A 16,902-nucleotide genomic window follows, 5' to 3' on the forward strand; every position below is an offset into this window, starting at 1 on the left:
ATGGTGCTATTGTGTGGGCACTGTATGGTGGTATTATTAGAGCACTGTATGGTGGTATTATTAGAGCACTGCATGGTGGTATTATTAGAGCACTGTATGGTGGTATTATTAGAGCACTGTATGGTGGTATTATTAGAGCACTGTATGGTGGTATTATTAGAGCACTGCATGGTGGTATTATTAGAGCACTGTATGGTGGTATTATTAGAGCACTGCATGGTGGTATTATTAGAGCACTGCATGGTGGTATTATTAGAGCACTGTATGGTGGTATTATTAGAGCACTGTATGGTGGTATTATTAGAGCACTGTATGGTGGTATTTAGAGCACTGTATGGTGGTATTATTAGAGCACTGTATGGTGGTATTTAGAGCACTGTATGGTGGTATTATTAGAGCACTGCATGGTGGTATTATTAGAGCACTGTATGGTGGTATTATGAGAGCACTGTATGGTGGTATTTAGAGCACTGTATGGTGGTATTATTAGAGCACTGCATGGTGGTATTATTAGAGCACTGCATGGTGGTATTATTAGAGCACTGCATGGTGGTATTATTAGAGCACTGTATGGTGGTATTTAGAGCACTGCATGGTGGTATTATTAGAGCACTGCATGGTGGTATTATTAGAGCACTGCATGGTGGTATTATTAGAGCACTGTATGGTGGTATTATTAGAGCACTGTATGGTGGTATTATTAGAGCACTGCATGGTGGTATTATTAGAGCACTGTATGGTGGTATTATTAGAGCACTGCATGGTAGTATTATTAGAGCACTGTATGGTGGTATTATTAGAGCACTGTATGGTGGTATTATTAGAGCACTGCATGGTGGTATTATTAGAGCACTGCATGGTAGTATTATTAGAGCACTGTATGGTGGTATTATGTGGGCACTGTATGGTGGTATTATTAGAGCACTGTATGGTGGTATTTAGAGCACTGTATGGTGCTATTATGTGGGCACTGTATGGTGCTATTATGTGGGCACTGTATGGTGGTATTATTAGAGCACTGTATGGTGGTATTATTAGAGCACTGTATGGTGGTATTTAGAGCACTGTATGGTGGTATTATTAGAGCACTGCATGGTGGTATTATTAGAGCACTGTATGGTGGTATTATTAGAGCACTGTATGGTGGTATTATTAGAGCACTGTATGGTGGTATTATTAGAGCACTGTATGGTGGTATTTAGAGCACTATATGGTGGTATTATTAGAGCACTGCATGGTGGTATTATTAGAGCTCTGCATGGTGGTATTATTAGAGCACTGTATGGTGGTATTATTAGAGCACTGTATGGTGGTATTATTTGGGCACTGTGTGGTGGTATTATTAGAGCACTGTATGGTGGTATTATTAGAGCACTGTATGGTGGTATTTAGAGCACTGTATGGTGCTATTATGTGGGCACTGTATGGTGCTATTATGTGGGCACTGTATGGTGGTATTATTAGAGCACTGCATGGTGGTATTATTAGAGCACTGCATGGTGGTATTATTAGAGCACTGCATGGTGGTATTATTAGAGCACTGTATGGTGGTATTATTAGAGCACTGCATGGTGGTATTATTAGAGCACTGTATGGTGGTATTATTTGGGCACTGTATGGTGCTATTGTGTGGGCACTGTATGGTGGTATTATTAGAGCACTGCATGGTGGTATTATTAGAGCACTGCATGGTGGTATTATTAGAGCACTGTATGGTGGTATTATTAGAGCACTGTATGGTGGTATTATTAGAGCACTGTATGGTGGTATTATTTGGGCACTGTATGGTGCTATTATGTGGGCACTGTATGGTGGTATTATTAGAGCACTGCATGGTGGTATTATTAGAGCACTGCATGGTGGTATTATTAGAGCACTGTATGGTGGTATTATTAGAGCACTGTATGGTGGTATTATTAGAGCACTGTATGGTGGTATTAGAGCACTGTATGGTGCTATTATGTGGGCACTGTATGGTGGTATTATTAGAGCACTGCATGGTGGTATTATTAGAGCACTGTATGGTGGCATTATTAGAGCACTGTATGGTGGTATTATTAGAGCACTGCATGGTGGTATTATTAGAGCACTGCATGGTGGTATTATTAGAGCACTGTATGGTGGTATTTAGAGCACTGTATGGTGGTATTATTAGAGCACTGCATGGTGGTATTATTAGAGCACTGCATGGTGGTATTATTAGAGCACTGCATGGTGGTATTATTAGAGCACTGTATGGTGGTATTTAGAGCACTGTATGGTGGTATTATTAGAGCACTGCATGGTGGTATTATTAGAGCACTGCATGGTGGTATTATTAGAGCACTGCATGGTGGTATTATTAGAACACTGCATGGTGGTATTATTAGAGCACCGTATGGTGGTATTATTAGAGCACTGTATGGTGGTATTATTAGAGCACTGCATGGTGGTATTATTAGAGCACTGTATGGTGGTATTATGTGGGCACTGTATGGTGCTATTATGTGGGCACTGTATGGTGGTATTATGTGGGCACTGTATGGTGCTATTATGTGGGCACTGTATGGTGCTATTATGTGGGCACTGTATGGTGGTATTATTAGAGCACTGTATGGTGGTATTATGTGGGCACTGTATGGTGCTATTATGTGGGCACTGTATGGTGGTATTATGTGGGCACTGTATGGTGCTATTATGTGGGCACTGTATGGTGCTATTATGTGGGCACTGTATGGTGGTATTATTAGAGCACTGTATGGTGGTATTATTAGAGCACTGTATGGTGGTATTATGTGGGCACCGTATGGTGCTATTATGTGGGCACTGTATGGTGCTATTATGTGGGCACTGTATGGTGGTATTATGTGGGCACTGTATGGTGCTATTATGTGGGCACTGTATGGTGCTATTATGTGGGCACTGTATGGTGGTGTTATTTGGGCACTGTATGGTGGTGTTATTTGGGCACTGTATGGTGGTGTTATTTGGGCACTGTATGGTGGTATTATTAGAGCACTGCATGGTGGTATTATTAGAGCACTGTATGGTGGTATTATTAGAGCACTGTATGGTGGTATTTAGAGCACTGTATGGTGGTATTATTAGAGCACTGCATGGTGGTATTATTAGAGCACTGCATGGTGGTATTATTAGAGCACTGCATGGTGGTATTATTAGAACACTGCATGGTGGTATTATTAGAGCACCGTATGGTGGTATTATTAGAGCACTGTATGGTGGTATTATTAGAGCACTGCATGGTGGTATTATTAGAGCACTGTATGGTGGTATTATGTGGGCACTGTATGGTGCTATTATGTGGGCACTGTATGGTGGTATTATGTGGGCACTGTATGGTGCTATTATGTGGGCACTGTATGGTGCTATTATGTGGGCACTGTATGGTGCTATTATGTGGGCACTGTATGGTGCTATTATGTGGGCACTGTATGGTGCTATTATGTGGGCACTGTATGGTGCTATTATGTGGGCACTGTATGGTGGTATTATTAGAGCACTGTATGGTGGTATTATTAGAGCACTGTATGGTGGTATTATGTGGGCACCGTATGGTGCTATTATGTGGGCACTGTATGGTGCTATTATGTGGGCACTGTATGGTGGTATTATGTGGGCACTGTATGGTGCTATTATGTGGGCACTGTATGGTGCTATTATGTGGGCACTGTATGGTGCTATTATGTGGGCACTGTATGGTGGTGTTATTTGGGCACTGTATGGTGGTGTTATTTGGGCACTGTATGGTGGTGTTATTTGGGCACTGTATGGTGGTGTTATTTGGGCACTGTATGGTATGTAAGACTCATGTAGAGAATCAGGCTTGGTGTTTACATTCTCACATGGGCCATCAGCCCTTGGAAGTTACAGTCTCCTATTGGGAATCAGGCTTGGTGGTTCCAGTCTCATGTTAGGCCTCAGGCTTGGTTGTTACATTCTCCCATGGGCCATCCGGCTTGGTGGTTCCAGTCTCACATGGGCCATCAGCCCTTGGAAGTTACAGTCTCCTATTGGGAATCAGGCTTGGTGGTTCCAGTCTCATGTTAGGCCTCAGGCTTGGTTGTTACACTCTCCCATGGGCCATCCGGCTTGGTGGTTCCAGCCTCCCATAGGCCATCAGCCCTTGGAAGTTACAGTCTCCTATTGGGAATCAGGCTTGGTGGTTCCAGTCTCATGTTAGGCCTCAGGCTTGGTTGTTACACTCTCCCATGGGCCATCCGGCTTGGTGGTTACAGCCTCCCATAGGCCATTAGGCTTGGAAGTTACAGTCTTCTATTGGGAGTCAGGCTTGGTGGTAACAGTCTCCCATGCAGCATCAGGCTTGATGGTTACAGTCTCCCATGGGGCATCAGGTTTGGTGGTTCCAGTCTGTCACGTTCCGGAGGCTCAAGGCAGACCTCCAGGACGTCTTGCAAACAGGAAACAGGCAGAAACAGACCAGGGACCAACAGAGTCCTTTATTACAATGCAATAAAGGCACATGACAGTAGTGACACCACAGAACCAAGTGCACCGGCAGACCAGAGGCAAAACCCAGAGGGCGGAGAGCCAGTGAGCCCCTGGAGGTAGGGATGAACTGGGCCGAGGGCTCACTGGTCGCACCTGCAGGAAGGTCCCGGTACCTACAGAGAACCATACTGGTGCAAGCACCAGCGGAAACAGGACTGGAACCCAACCAGACTCAGGAGATGGACAACAAAAGGGAACCAGCACAGAGGCAGATGCCTGGAGCCCAAGCAGAACGGAAGCATGGCGTCTCAGGCAGAGCTGCACACAGACATGAGATCCTCCCTCCGGAGAACCCAGGGGCCAGAGGTCGCAATAACGCCTGTACAAGTGTCATAGACGCCTGTTCAGGTGATTTTACTACTTTAAAAATGTCTAAGGCGTACCAATAGGCCTTAGACTTTTCCCTGCCTTTCATCAGCGCAGTGAGCGCTGTGAACGGCATGGGCAGCGCAGCGCAGCGATGCTGCCTGTGCCTGAACTGACCAATAACAATGCTCCTTACATCAAGGAGCTTTGTTATTGGTCGGTTTGAGCGGCAGCCGGACCATTCTGCACACCGCTCTGAAGTCCTGCAGCGGTGCGAGATTCTCACCGGGTGGCGCCTGGCGGGGTAAGCGGTCTTGGGCTGTGGGTCACTTCCTCCATGTGCTGACGGCGTCCTCTCCAGTGAAGAATGTGCGCCCAAACTCCACAGTAACCAGATACCAACAGACTCCCCCCGGGGCACTATGTGCCGGAGCATGCTTGCCCTGGTCAGATGAATAGAAGGATCGGGTCCGTGCCAGGCCAGTCGGGCGCATGTTGACATGGAGACTGGGGGGGCTGATGGTGAGGTGTTGGGGTGGGCTATGAGTTTGGGCGCACGTTCTGCACTGGAGGGGACGCTGTGAGCACATGGAGAAAGTGACCCGCAGCCCGACCGCCCAGAACATGGAGTGAATGGGACCAGTGGAAGACGTTTAGGATTGGGGAGCACATTAAATGAATTTCTCCCAATTAGACGGCACAATATGTGATTGGTGCAATGTTCTATGTGTCCTGCTGGGATCTAAGAGGGCGACTCCAGGAAAACCCAGGAGGCTGGCAAATGGGCAATAGATTGTCCCAGATATAGGGGGCGCCATTTTGCCTCCATTAGGTCTCATGTACACGACTGCATCCATTGTGAGGTCTGCAAATCCAGATCCACAAAATATGGACATCCATGTGCTATCCACATCTCCACGCTGCAAAAGATAGAGCATGTCCTGTTCTGGCGGAACCACTGAAGCCAACGGGTCCGCAAGAAAATGCAGATTACACCCAGACCGCATCCGTGATTTGCGTACCGCAAAATGGATCCAGTCGTGTGCTTGAGACCTTATAGTGAAAGCCACAGTGCAGAGACGTCAAGTGCACTGTACTGTGCAATATACTGTGTACGAGACTGTCCTATAACTGCCTCCTGCGCATTCAGCCCAGACCCCACCCACTGCCACAGCCGCCAGACTGCTGCTGCTCCCTGCCACAGCCGCCAGACCGCTGCTGCTCCCTGCCACAGCCGCCAGACCGCTGCTGCTCCCTGCCACAACCGCCAGTCCGCTGCTGCTGTTCCCTGCCACAGCCGCCAGACCGCTGCTGCTGTTCCCTGCCACAGCCGCCAGACCGCTGCTGCTGTTCCCTGCCACAGCCGCCAGACCGCTGCTGCTCCCTGCCACAACCGCCAGACCGCTGCTGCTCCCTGCCACAACCGCCAGTCCGCTGCTGCTCCCTGCCACAACCACCAGACCACTGCTGCTCCCTGCCACAGCCACCAGACCACTGCTGCTCCCTGCCACAGCCACCAGACCACTGCTGCTCCCTGCCACAGCCACCAGACCACTGCTGTTCCCTGCCACAGCCGCCAGTCCGCTGCTGCTGCTCCCTGCCACAACCGCCAGTCCGCTGCTGCTGCTCCCTGCCACAACCGCCAGTCCGCTGCTGCTGCTCCCTGCCACAGCCGCCAGACCGCTGCTGCTCCCTTCCACAACCGCCAGACCGCTGCTGCTCCCTGCCACAGCCGCCAGTCCGCTGCTGCTCCCTGCCACAACCACCAGACCACTGCTGCTCCCTGCCACAGCCACCAGGCCACTGCTGCTCCCTGCCACAGCCACCAGACCGCTGCTGCTCCCTGCCACAACCGCCAGACCTCTGCTGCTGTTCCCTGCAACAGCCGCCAGACCGCTGCTGCTCCCTTCCACAACCGCCAGACCGCTGCTGCTCCCTGCCACAGCCGCCAGACCGCTGCTGCTCCCTGCCACAGCCGCCAGACCGCTGCTGCTCCCTGCCACAGCCGCCAGACCGCTGCTGCTCCCTGCCACAGCCGCCAGACCGCTGCTGCTGTTCCCTGCCACAACCGCCAGTCCGCTGCTGCTGCTCCCTGCCACAACCGCCAGACCACTGCTGCTCCCTGCCACAGCCACCAGACCGCTGCTGCTCCCTGCCACAACCACCAGACCGCTGCTGCTCCTTTCCACAACCGCCAGACCGCTGCTGCTCCCTGCCACAGCCGCCAGACTGCTGCTGCTCCCTGCCACAACCACCAGACCACTGATGCTCCCTGCCACAGCCACCAGACCACTGCTGCTCCCTGCCACAGCCACCAGACCACTGCTGCTCCCTTCCACAACCGCCAGACCGCTGCTGCTCCCTGCCACAGCCGCCAGACCGCTGCTGCTCCCTTCCACAACCGCCAGACCACTGCCGCTCCCTTCCACAACCGCCAGACCGCTGCTGCTCCCTGCCACAGCCGCCAGACCGCTGCTGCTCCCTGCCACAACCACCAGACCACTGCTGCTCCCTGCCACAGCCACCAGACCGCTGCTGCTCCCTGCCACAGCCACCAGACCACTGCTGCTCCCTTCCACAACCGCCAGACCGCTGCTGCTCCCTGCCACAGCCGCCAGACCGCTGCTGCTCCCTTCCACAACCGCCAGACCACTGCCGCTCCCTTCCACAACCGCCAGACCGCTGCTGCTCCCTGCCACAGCCGCCAGACCGCTGCTGCTCCCTGCCACAACCACCAGACCACTGCTGCTCCCTGCCACAGCCACCAGACCGCTGCTGCTCCCTGCCACAACTGACAGACTGCTGCTGCTCCCTGTCACAGCCACCAGACGTCCCTGTTGAATTCTTATTGCATTGAGTTTTGCACAGTCTACCGCTCCGATCTCTACGTGACAGATTTGATGCTTCAAGAAAGGTAGGATTCAGTCTTCTGAGAGAGAAATTTAAAATGGTCAAAATTTGCTATTCCTGCATAGAAGACATTATAGAGGAGACTGGTAATGGTTTCCTTGCAGAAATAACAACATCTTAACATTATTTAGGCCTACGTATTATATGTATGAATTACTGCAAATTTCGTACTCCTCCTCGGCTAAAAATACTCCTTGAAAATGGTATAAGGAGTATTTTTTCTCTTCCAGAAAAAATGTAGTGCGACCTCTGCCAGGGGCCCTCTCACGAGGGCAGGACAAACACAGGAACAGAATCAGTTTAGCACTGCCAGGCAGGACATAGGACAGGCAGGATCAGAAGCAGTTTAGCACTGCCAGGCTGGACATAGGACAGGCAGGATCAGAAGCAGTTTAGCACTGCCAGGCAGGACATAGGACAGGCAGGATCAGAAGCAGTTTAGCACTGCCAGGCAGGACATAGGACAGGCAGGATCAGAAGCAGTTTAGCACTGCCAGGCTGGAGATAGGACAGGCAGGATCAGAAGCAGTTTAGCACTGCCAGGCTGGAGATAGGACAGGCAGGATCAGAAGCAGTTTAGCACTGCCAGGCTGGAGATAGGACAGGCAGGATCAGAAGCAGTTTAGCACTGCCAGGCAGGACATAGGACAGGCAGGATCAGAAGCAGTTTAGCACTGCCAGGCTGGACATAGGACAGGCAGGATCAGAAGCAGTTTAGCACTGCCAGGCAGGACATAGGACAGGCAGGATCAGAAGCAGTTTAGCACTGCCAGGCAGGACATAGGACAGGCAGGATCAGAAGCAGTTTAGCACTGCCAGGCTGGAGATAGGACAGGCAGGATCAGAAGCAGTTTAGCACTGCCAGGCAGGACATAGGACAGGCAGGATCAGAAGCAGTTTAGCACTGCCAGGCTGGAGATAGGACAGGCAGGATCAGAAGCAGTTTAGCACTGCCAGGCAGGACATAGGACAGGCAGGATCAGAAGCAGTTTAGCACTGCCAGGCAGGACATAGGACAGGCAGGATCAGAAGCAGTTTAGCACTGGACAGAGGACAGGCAGGATCAGAAGCAGTTTAGCACTGCCAGGCTGGACATAGGACAGGCAGGATCAGAAGCAGTTTTTTTTCTCTTCCAGAAAAAATGTAGTGCGACCTCTGCCAGGGGCCCTCTCACGGGGGCAGGACAAACACAGGAACAGAATCAGTTTAGCACTGCCAGGCAGGACATAGGACAGGCAGGATCAGAAGCAGTTTAGCACTGCCAGGCTGGACATAGGACAGGCAGGATCAGAAGCAGTTTAGCACTGCCAGGCTGGAGATAGGACAGGCAGGATCAGAAGCAGTTTAGCACTGCCAGGCAGGACATAGGACAGGCAGGATCAGAAGCAGTTTAGCACTGCCAGGCTGGACATAGGACAGGCAGGATCAGAAGCAGTTTAGCACTGCCAGGCTGGACATAGGACAGGCAGGAGCAGAAGCAGTTTAGCACTGCCAGGCTGGAGATAGGACAGGCAGGATCAGAAGCAGTTTAGCACTGCCAGGCAGGACATAGGACAGGCAGGATCAGAAGCAGTTTAGCACTGCCAGGCAGGACATAGGACAGGCAGGATCAGAAGCAGTTTAGCACTGCCAGGCTGGACATAGGACAGGCAGGATCAGAAGCAGTTTAGCACTGCCAGGCTGGAGATAGGACAGGCAGGATCAGAAGCAGTTTAGCACTGCCAGGCAGGACATAGGACAGGCAGGATCAGAAGCAGTTTAGCACTGCCAGGCAGGACATAGGACAGACTGGATCAGAAGCAGTTTAGCACTGCCAGGCTGGACATAGGACAGGCAGGATCAGAAGCAGTTTAGCACTGCCAGGCAGGACATAGGACAGGCAGGATCAGAAGCAGTTTAGTACTGCCAGGCTGGACATAGGACAGGCAGGATCAGAAGCAGTTTAGCACTGCCAGGCAGGACATAGGACAGGCAGGATCAGAAGCAGTTTAGCACTGCCAGGCAGGACATAGGACAGACTGGATCAGAAGCAGTTTAGCACTGCCAGGCAGGACATAGGACAGGCAGGATCAGAAGCAGTTTAGCACTGCCAGGCTGGACATAGGACAGGCAGGATCAGAAGCAGTTTAGCACTGCCAGGCAGGACATAGGACAGGCAGGATCAGAAGCAGTTTAGCACTGGACATAGGACAGGCAGGATCAGAAGCAGTTTAGCACTGCCAGGCTGGACATAGGACAGGCAGGATCAGAAGCAGTTTAGCACTGCCAGGCTGGAGATAGGACAGGCAGGATCAGAAGCAGTTTAGCACTGCCAGGCAGGACATAGGACAGGCAGGATCAGAAGCAGTTTAGCACTGCCAGGCAGGACATAGGACAGACTGGATCAGAAGCAGTTTAGCACTGCCAGGCTGGACATAGGACAGGCAGGATCAGAAGCAGTTTAGCACTGCCAGGCAGGACATAGGACAGGCAGGATCAGAAGCAGTTTAGCACTGCCAGGCAGGACATAGGACAGACTGGATCAGAAGCAGTTTAGCACTGCCAGGCAGGACATAGGACAGGCAGGATCAGAAGCAGTTTAGCACTGCCAGGCAGGACATAGGACAGGCAGGATCAGAAGCAGTTTAGCACTGCCAGGCTGGACATAGGACAGGCAGGATCAGAAGCAGTTTAGCACTGCCAGGCAGGACATAGGACAGGCAGGAGCAGAAGCAGTTTAGCACTGCCAGGCTCGACATAGGACATGCAGGATCAGAAGCAGTTTAGCACTGCCAGGCAGGACATAGGACAGACTGGATCAGAAGCAGTTTAGCACTGCCAGGCAGGACATAGGACAGGCAGGATCAGAAGCAGTTTAGCACTGCCAGGCAGGACATAGGACAGGCAGGATCAGAAGCAGTTTAGCACTGCCAGGCTGGACATAGGACAGGCAGGATCAGAAGCAGTTTAGCACTGCCAGGCTGGACATAGGACAGGCAGGATCAGAAGCAGTTTAGCACTGCCAGGCTGGACATAGGACAGGCAGGATCAGAAGCAGTTTAGCACTGCCAGGCTGGACATAGGACAGGCAGGATCAGAAGCAGTTTAGCACTGCCAGGCTGGAGATAGGACAGGCAGGATCAAAAGGAGTTTAGCACTGCCAGGCTGGACATAGGACAGGCAGGATCAGAAGCAGTTTAGCACTGCCAGGCTGGACAGAGGACAGGCAGGATCAGAAGCAGTTTAGCACTGCCAGGCAGGACATAGGACAGGCAGGATCAGAAGCAGTTTAGCACTGCCAGGCTGGACATAGGACAGGCAGGATCAGAAGCAGTTTAGCACTGCCAGGCTGGACATAGGACAGGCAGGATCAAAAGGAGTTTAGCACTGCCAGGCTGGACATAGGACAGGCAGGATCAGAAGCAGTTTAGCACTGGACATAGGACAGGCAGGATCAGAAGCAGTTTAGCACTGCCAGGCTGGACATAGGACAGGCAGGATCAGAAGCAGTTTAGCACTGCCAGGCAGGACATAGGACAGGCAGGATCAGAAGCAGTTTAGCACTGCCAGGCAGGACATAGGACAGGCAGGATCAGAAGCAGTTTAGCACTGCCAGGCTGGACATAGGACAGGCAGGAGCAGAAGCAGTTTAGCACTGCCAGGCTGGAGATAGGACAGGCAGGATCAGAAGCAGTTTAGCACTGCCAGGCTGGACATAGGACAGGCAGGATCAGAAGCAGTTTAGCACTGCCAGGCTGGACATAGGACAGGCAGGATCAGAAGCAGTTTAGCACTGCCAGGCAGGACATAGGACAGGCAGGATCAGAAGCAGTTTAGCACTGCCAGGCAGGACATAGGACAGGCAGGATCAGAAGCAGTTTAGCACTGCCAGGCAGGACATAGGACAGGCAGGATCAGAAGCAGTTTAGCACTGCCAGACTGGACATAGGACAGGCAGGATCAGAAGCAGTTTAGCACTGCCAGGCAGGACATAGGACAGGCAGGATCAGAAGCAGTTTAGCACTGCCAGGCAGGACATAGGACAGGCAGGATCAGAAGCAGTTTAGCACTGCCAGGCTGGACATAGGACAGGCAGGATCAGAAGCAGTTTAGCACTGCCAGGCTGGACATAGGACAGGCAGGATCAGAAGCAGTTTAGCACTGCCAGGCAGGACATAGGACAGGCAGGATCAGAAGCAGTTTAGCACTGCCAGGCTGGACATAGGACAGGCAGGATCAGAAGCAGTTTAGCACTGCCAGGCTGGACATAGGACAGGCAGGATCAGAAGCAGTTTAGCACTGCCAGGCTGGACATAGGACAGGCAGGATCAGAAGCAGTTTAGCACTGCCAGGCAGGACATAGGACAGGCAGGATCAGAAGCAGTTTAGCACTGCCAGGCAGGACAGAGGACAGGCAGGATCAGAAGCAGTTTAGCACTGCCAGGCTGGACATAGGACAGGCAGGATCAGAAGCAGTTTAGCACTGCCAGGCTGGACATAGGACAGGCAGGATCAGAAGCAGTTTAGCACTGCCAGGCTGGACATAGGACAGGCAGGATCAGAAGCAGTTTAGCACTGGACATAGGACAGGCAGGATCAGAAGCAGTTTAGCACTGCCAGGCTGGACATAGGACAGGCAGGATCAGAAGCAGTTTAGCACTGGACATAGGACAGGCAGGATCAGAAGCAGTTTAGCACTGCCAGGCTGGACATAGGACAGGCAGGATCAGAAGCAGTTTAGCACTGCCAGGCAGGACATAGGACAGGCAGGATCAGAAGCAGTTTAGCACTGCCAGGCAGGACATAGGACAGGCAGGATCAGAAGCAGTTTAGCACTGCCAGGCTGGACATAGGACAGGCAGGATCAGAAGCAGTTTAGCACTGCCAGGCAGGACATAGGACAGGCAGGATCAGAAGCAGTTTAGCACTGCCAGGCTGGACATAGGACAGGCAGGATCAGAAGCAGTTTAGCACTGCCAGGCTGGACATAGGACAGGCAGGATCAGAAGCAGTTTAGCACTGCCAGGCAGGACATAGGACAGGCAGGATCAGAAGCAGTTTAGCACTGCCAGGCAGGACATAGGACAGGCAGGATCAGAAGCAGTTTAGCACTGCCAGGCTGGACATAGGACAGGCAGGATCAGAAGCAGTTTAGCACTGCCAGGCTGGACATAGGACAGGCAGGATCAGAAGCAGTTTAGCACTGCCTGGCAGGACATAGGACAGGCAGGATCAGAAGCAGTTTAGCACTGCCAGGCAGGACATAGGACAGGCAGGATCAGAAGCAGTTTAGCACTGCCAGGCTGGACATAGGACAGGCAGGATCAGAATCAGTTTAGCACTGCCAGGCAGGACATAGGACAGGCAGGATCAGAAGCAGTTTAGCACTGCCAGGCTGGACATAGGACAGGCAGGATCAGAAGCAGTTTAGCACTGCCAGGCTGGACATAGGACAGGCAGGATTAGACACAAAGCAGGTACAGAAGATCAGGCAAGGCATGGACAAGGATAACACATCAACATCATCACAACAGATCAGGGAATGTTAACCCATAAGAACCGAACGGGGAGGGGAGCCTGCATGAAGAGAGAGGTGAACACACAGACTGCAGTACCGGACCTTGCCAGGCTTTCAGACTTCTTTTACCTCATTGTGCCAATATTGTATGTGAGTGAGCAATAGACGTCCTGGAGGGGAGGAGATGTGAACGATGTCTGTCTCAGCGACCCTCATGATGTACCATTTTATATTGGAATGAAGTAAAGAAATAAAAGAAACAAAAGGTTTTGTACCAGCGACTTGTGAGTCTGACGTCTATTGCTCACCCACATACAATATTGGCCCAGTGAGGTAACAGAACACACAAGTCTGCAAGCCTGTCAGTGCTGGGGGAAGCAGAGCTCCCGGTGTGGACTTGTAATTGCTACAGGTGACTGAAGTGCTTCATATTGTACTGGGTGTTGCCCCTGGCAACCAGCATACACGGAGACCCCCGCAGCCAGTACACCAGAGCACAAACAACCCGTGACACAAACAGAAATGCATCCATAGTCAGACCCTGTTCACACACAAAGCTGCAGCCAGCACGCATCGCAGAACCAGCATATATGGGAACACCCATAGCAAGTACACAAAGTGCATGCAGCCAGCCTGCACGGCACCAGTGACAGGAACCACAGAGATATGGACACGGGAGCCACAAACACAGGCCACAGTTCACACACAAAACTGCAGCCAGCACGGAGCCCCAAGCAACCAGCATACACAGGTGACAGCCTACCGTGATACACTCTCCCATTAGGCATCAGGCTTGGTGGTTACAGTCTGTCTAAGGCCATCAGGATTGGTGATTAATTTCTCCCACAGGGTATCAGGCTTAGTGGTTACAGTCTTCAATTGGGCATCAGGCTTGGTGGTTACACTCTCCCATAGGGCATCAGGCTTGTTGGTTATAGTCTCCCATTGGGCATCAAGCTTGGTGGTTACAGTCTCCCATTGGGCATTAGGCTTAGTAGTTACAGTCCATGGGGCATCAGCCGTGATGCTTACAGTATCCCATTGTGCATACGTCCTAGTGGTTACAGTTTCAAACGGCACATCAGGTTTGGTGGTTCCACTCTCATGTGGGCCATCAGTGTTGGTGGTTACATTCTCATACGGGCCATCAGGCTTGGTGGTAACAGTCTTACACGGGACATTACTCTTGTTGGCTACAGTCTTACATTGGGCTTGGTGGTTATGGTTAAAGTCTCTAATGTGCTATTAGGCTTCATGGTTACAGTCTGCTATTGGGCATTTTGCTTGGCATTTACAGTCTCCCTTGGGACATTAGACTTGGTGGTTACAGTCTCCCCTGGGGCATCAGGCTTGTTTGTTACAGTCTCCCATGCGGTATCAGGCTTAGTGGTTACAGTTTCTCATGCGGCATCAGGCTGTGTGTTTACAGTCTTCCAAGGGGCACAAGGCTTGGTGGTTACTGTCTCACACAGGCCATCAGGCTTGGTTGTTACAGTCTCTGATGGACCATCAGTCTTGGTGGTTACAATCTCCCATGAGCCGTTAGACTTTGTGGTTCCAGTCTCCCATGTGGCATCCTACTTGGTGGTTCCAGTCTCCAATGGGGCATCAGGCTTGGTGGTTACAGTCTAATCTGGGGCATTGGACTTAGTGGCTGCAGAATGAGATGAGCCATCAGGCTTGGTGATTACAGTCTCATGTAGGGAATCAAGCTTGGTGATTACAGTCATCCAAGGGGCTTCTGGCTTGGTGGTTACAGTCTCCCATGGGGAATCAGGCGTGGCGGTTACAGACTTCTATGGGGCATTAGGCTTTGTGGTTACAGTATCTCATTGGGCATCAGTCTTGGTGGTTACAGTCTCCCATGGGGCATCAGGCTTGTGCTAACAGTCTCATGTGGGGCATTGTGCTTGGTGGTTACAGAATCATGTGGAGAATCAAGCTTGGTGGTTACAGTCTCCAATGGGGCATTAGGTTTTGTGGTTACAGTCTCCCATGAGGCATCTGGCTTGGTGGTTACAGTCTCCAAAGGGGATTCACGCTTGGTGCTTACATGAGACTTGATGGTTACACTCTCCCTTTGGTGGTTACAGTCTTCCATGGGCCATTAGGCTTGATGTTTATAGTCTCCCATTGGGCATCAGATTTGGTGATTACAGTGTTATGTTAGGCTATGAGGCTTGGTGGTTACAGTTTCTTATGAGGCATCAGGCTTGGTGGCTACAGTGCCATGTTTGGCATAAGGCTTTATGGTTACAGTGTTATGTAGGTCATAAAGTTTGAGACATCAGGCTTGGTGGTTACAGTCTCCCAGTAGGCACCAATCTTGGCGGTTACAGTGTCCCATGGGGCATCAGGCTTGGTTGTCAAAGTCCACCATAGGCCATGAGGCTTGTGGTTACAGACTCCCATGAGGCATGGTGGTTACAGTCTTCAATAGGCCATCTGGCAAGGTTGGTTACACTCTCCCATTGGACATTATGCTTGATGGTTACTATCTCCTTAGGGAGATCAGGCTTTTTGGTTACTATCTCCCATGGGGAATTACGCTTAGTGGTTAGACACCAATGGGGCATGACTCGTGATGGTTACAGTCTCCTATAGGGCTTTATGCTTCATGTTTACAGTCTACCATTGGGCATCAGGCTTGGTGGTTCTAGTCTCACATGGGGCGTTAGGCTTGGTGGTTCCAGTCTCCCGTTGGGCATGAGGCTTGGTGGTTAGTCTCCCATGTGGCATTACGCTTAAAGTTTACAGTCTACCATGGGGCAATAGGCTTGATGGTTCTAGTCTCCCCTGGAGCATAAGGCTTGATGGTTAGTCTCCGATGGGGCATTACACTTGATGTTTACGGTCTTCTATTGGGCATGTGGCTTGGTGGTTCCAGTCTCCTATTGGGCATGTGGCTTGGTGGTTCCAGTCTCCTATTGGGCATGTGGCTTGGTGGTGCCAGTCTCCTATTGGGTATGTGGCTTGGTGGTTCCAGTCTCCTATTGGGCATGTGGCTTGGTGGTTCCAGTCTCCTATTGGGCATGTGGCTTGGTGGTTCCAGTCTCCTATTGGGCATGTGGCTTGGTGGTTCCAGTCTCCTATTGGGCATGTGGCTTGGTGGTTCCAGTCTCCTATTGGGCATGTGGCTTGGTGGTTCCAGTCTTCTATTGGGCATGTGGCTTGGTGGTTCCAGTCTTCTATTGGGCATGTGGCTTGGTGGTTCCAGTGTCCTATTGGGCATGAGGCTTGGTGGTTCCAGTCTCCTATTGGGCATGAGGCTTGGGGGTTCCAGTCTCCTATTGGACATGAGGCTTGGGGGTTCCAGTCTCCTATTGGGTATGTGGCTTGGTGGTTCCAGTCGCCTATTGGGCATGTGGCTTGGTGGTTCCAGTCTTCTATTGGGCATGTGGCTTGGTGGTGCCAGTCTCCTATTGGGCATGTGGCTTGGTGGTGCCAGTCTCCTATTGGGCATGTGGCTTGGTGGTTCCAGTCTCCTATTGGGCATGTGGCTTGGTGGTTCCAGTCTCCTATTGGGCATGTGGCTTGGTGGTTCCAGTCTCCTATTGGGCATGTGGCTTGGTGGTTCCAGTCTCCTATTGGGCATGTGGCTTGGTGGTGCCAGTCTCCTATTGGGCATGTGGCTTGGTGGTGCCAGTCTCCTATTGGGCATGTGGCTTGGTGGTTCCAGT

This window comes from Bufo bufo, chromosome 9 (genome assembly GCF_905171765.1).
Source record: "Bufo bufo chromosome 9, aBufBuf1.1, whole genome shotgun sequence".
Taxonomy (NCBI): domain Eukaryota; kingdom Metazoa; phylum Chordata; class Amphibia; order Anura; family Bufonidae; genus Bufo; species Bufo bufo.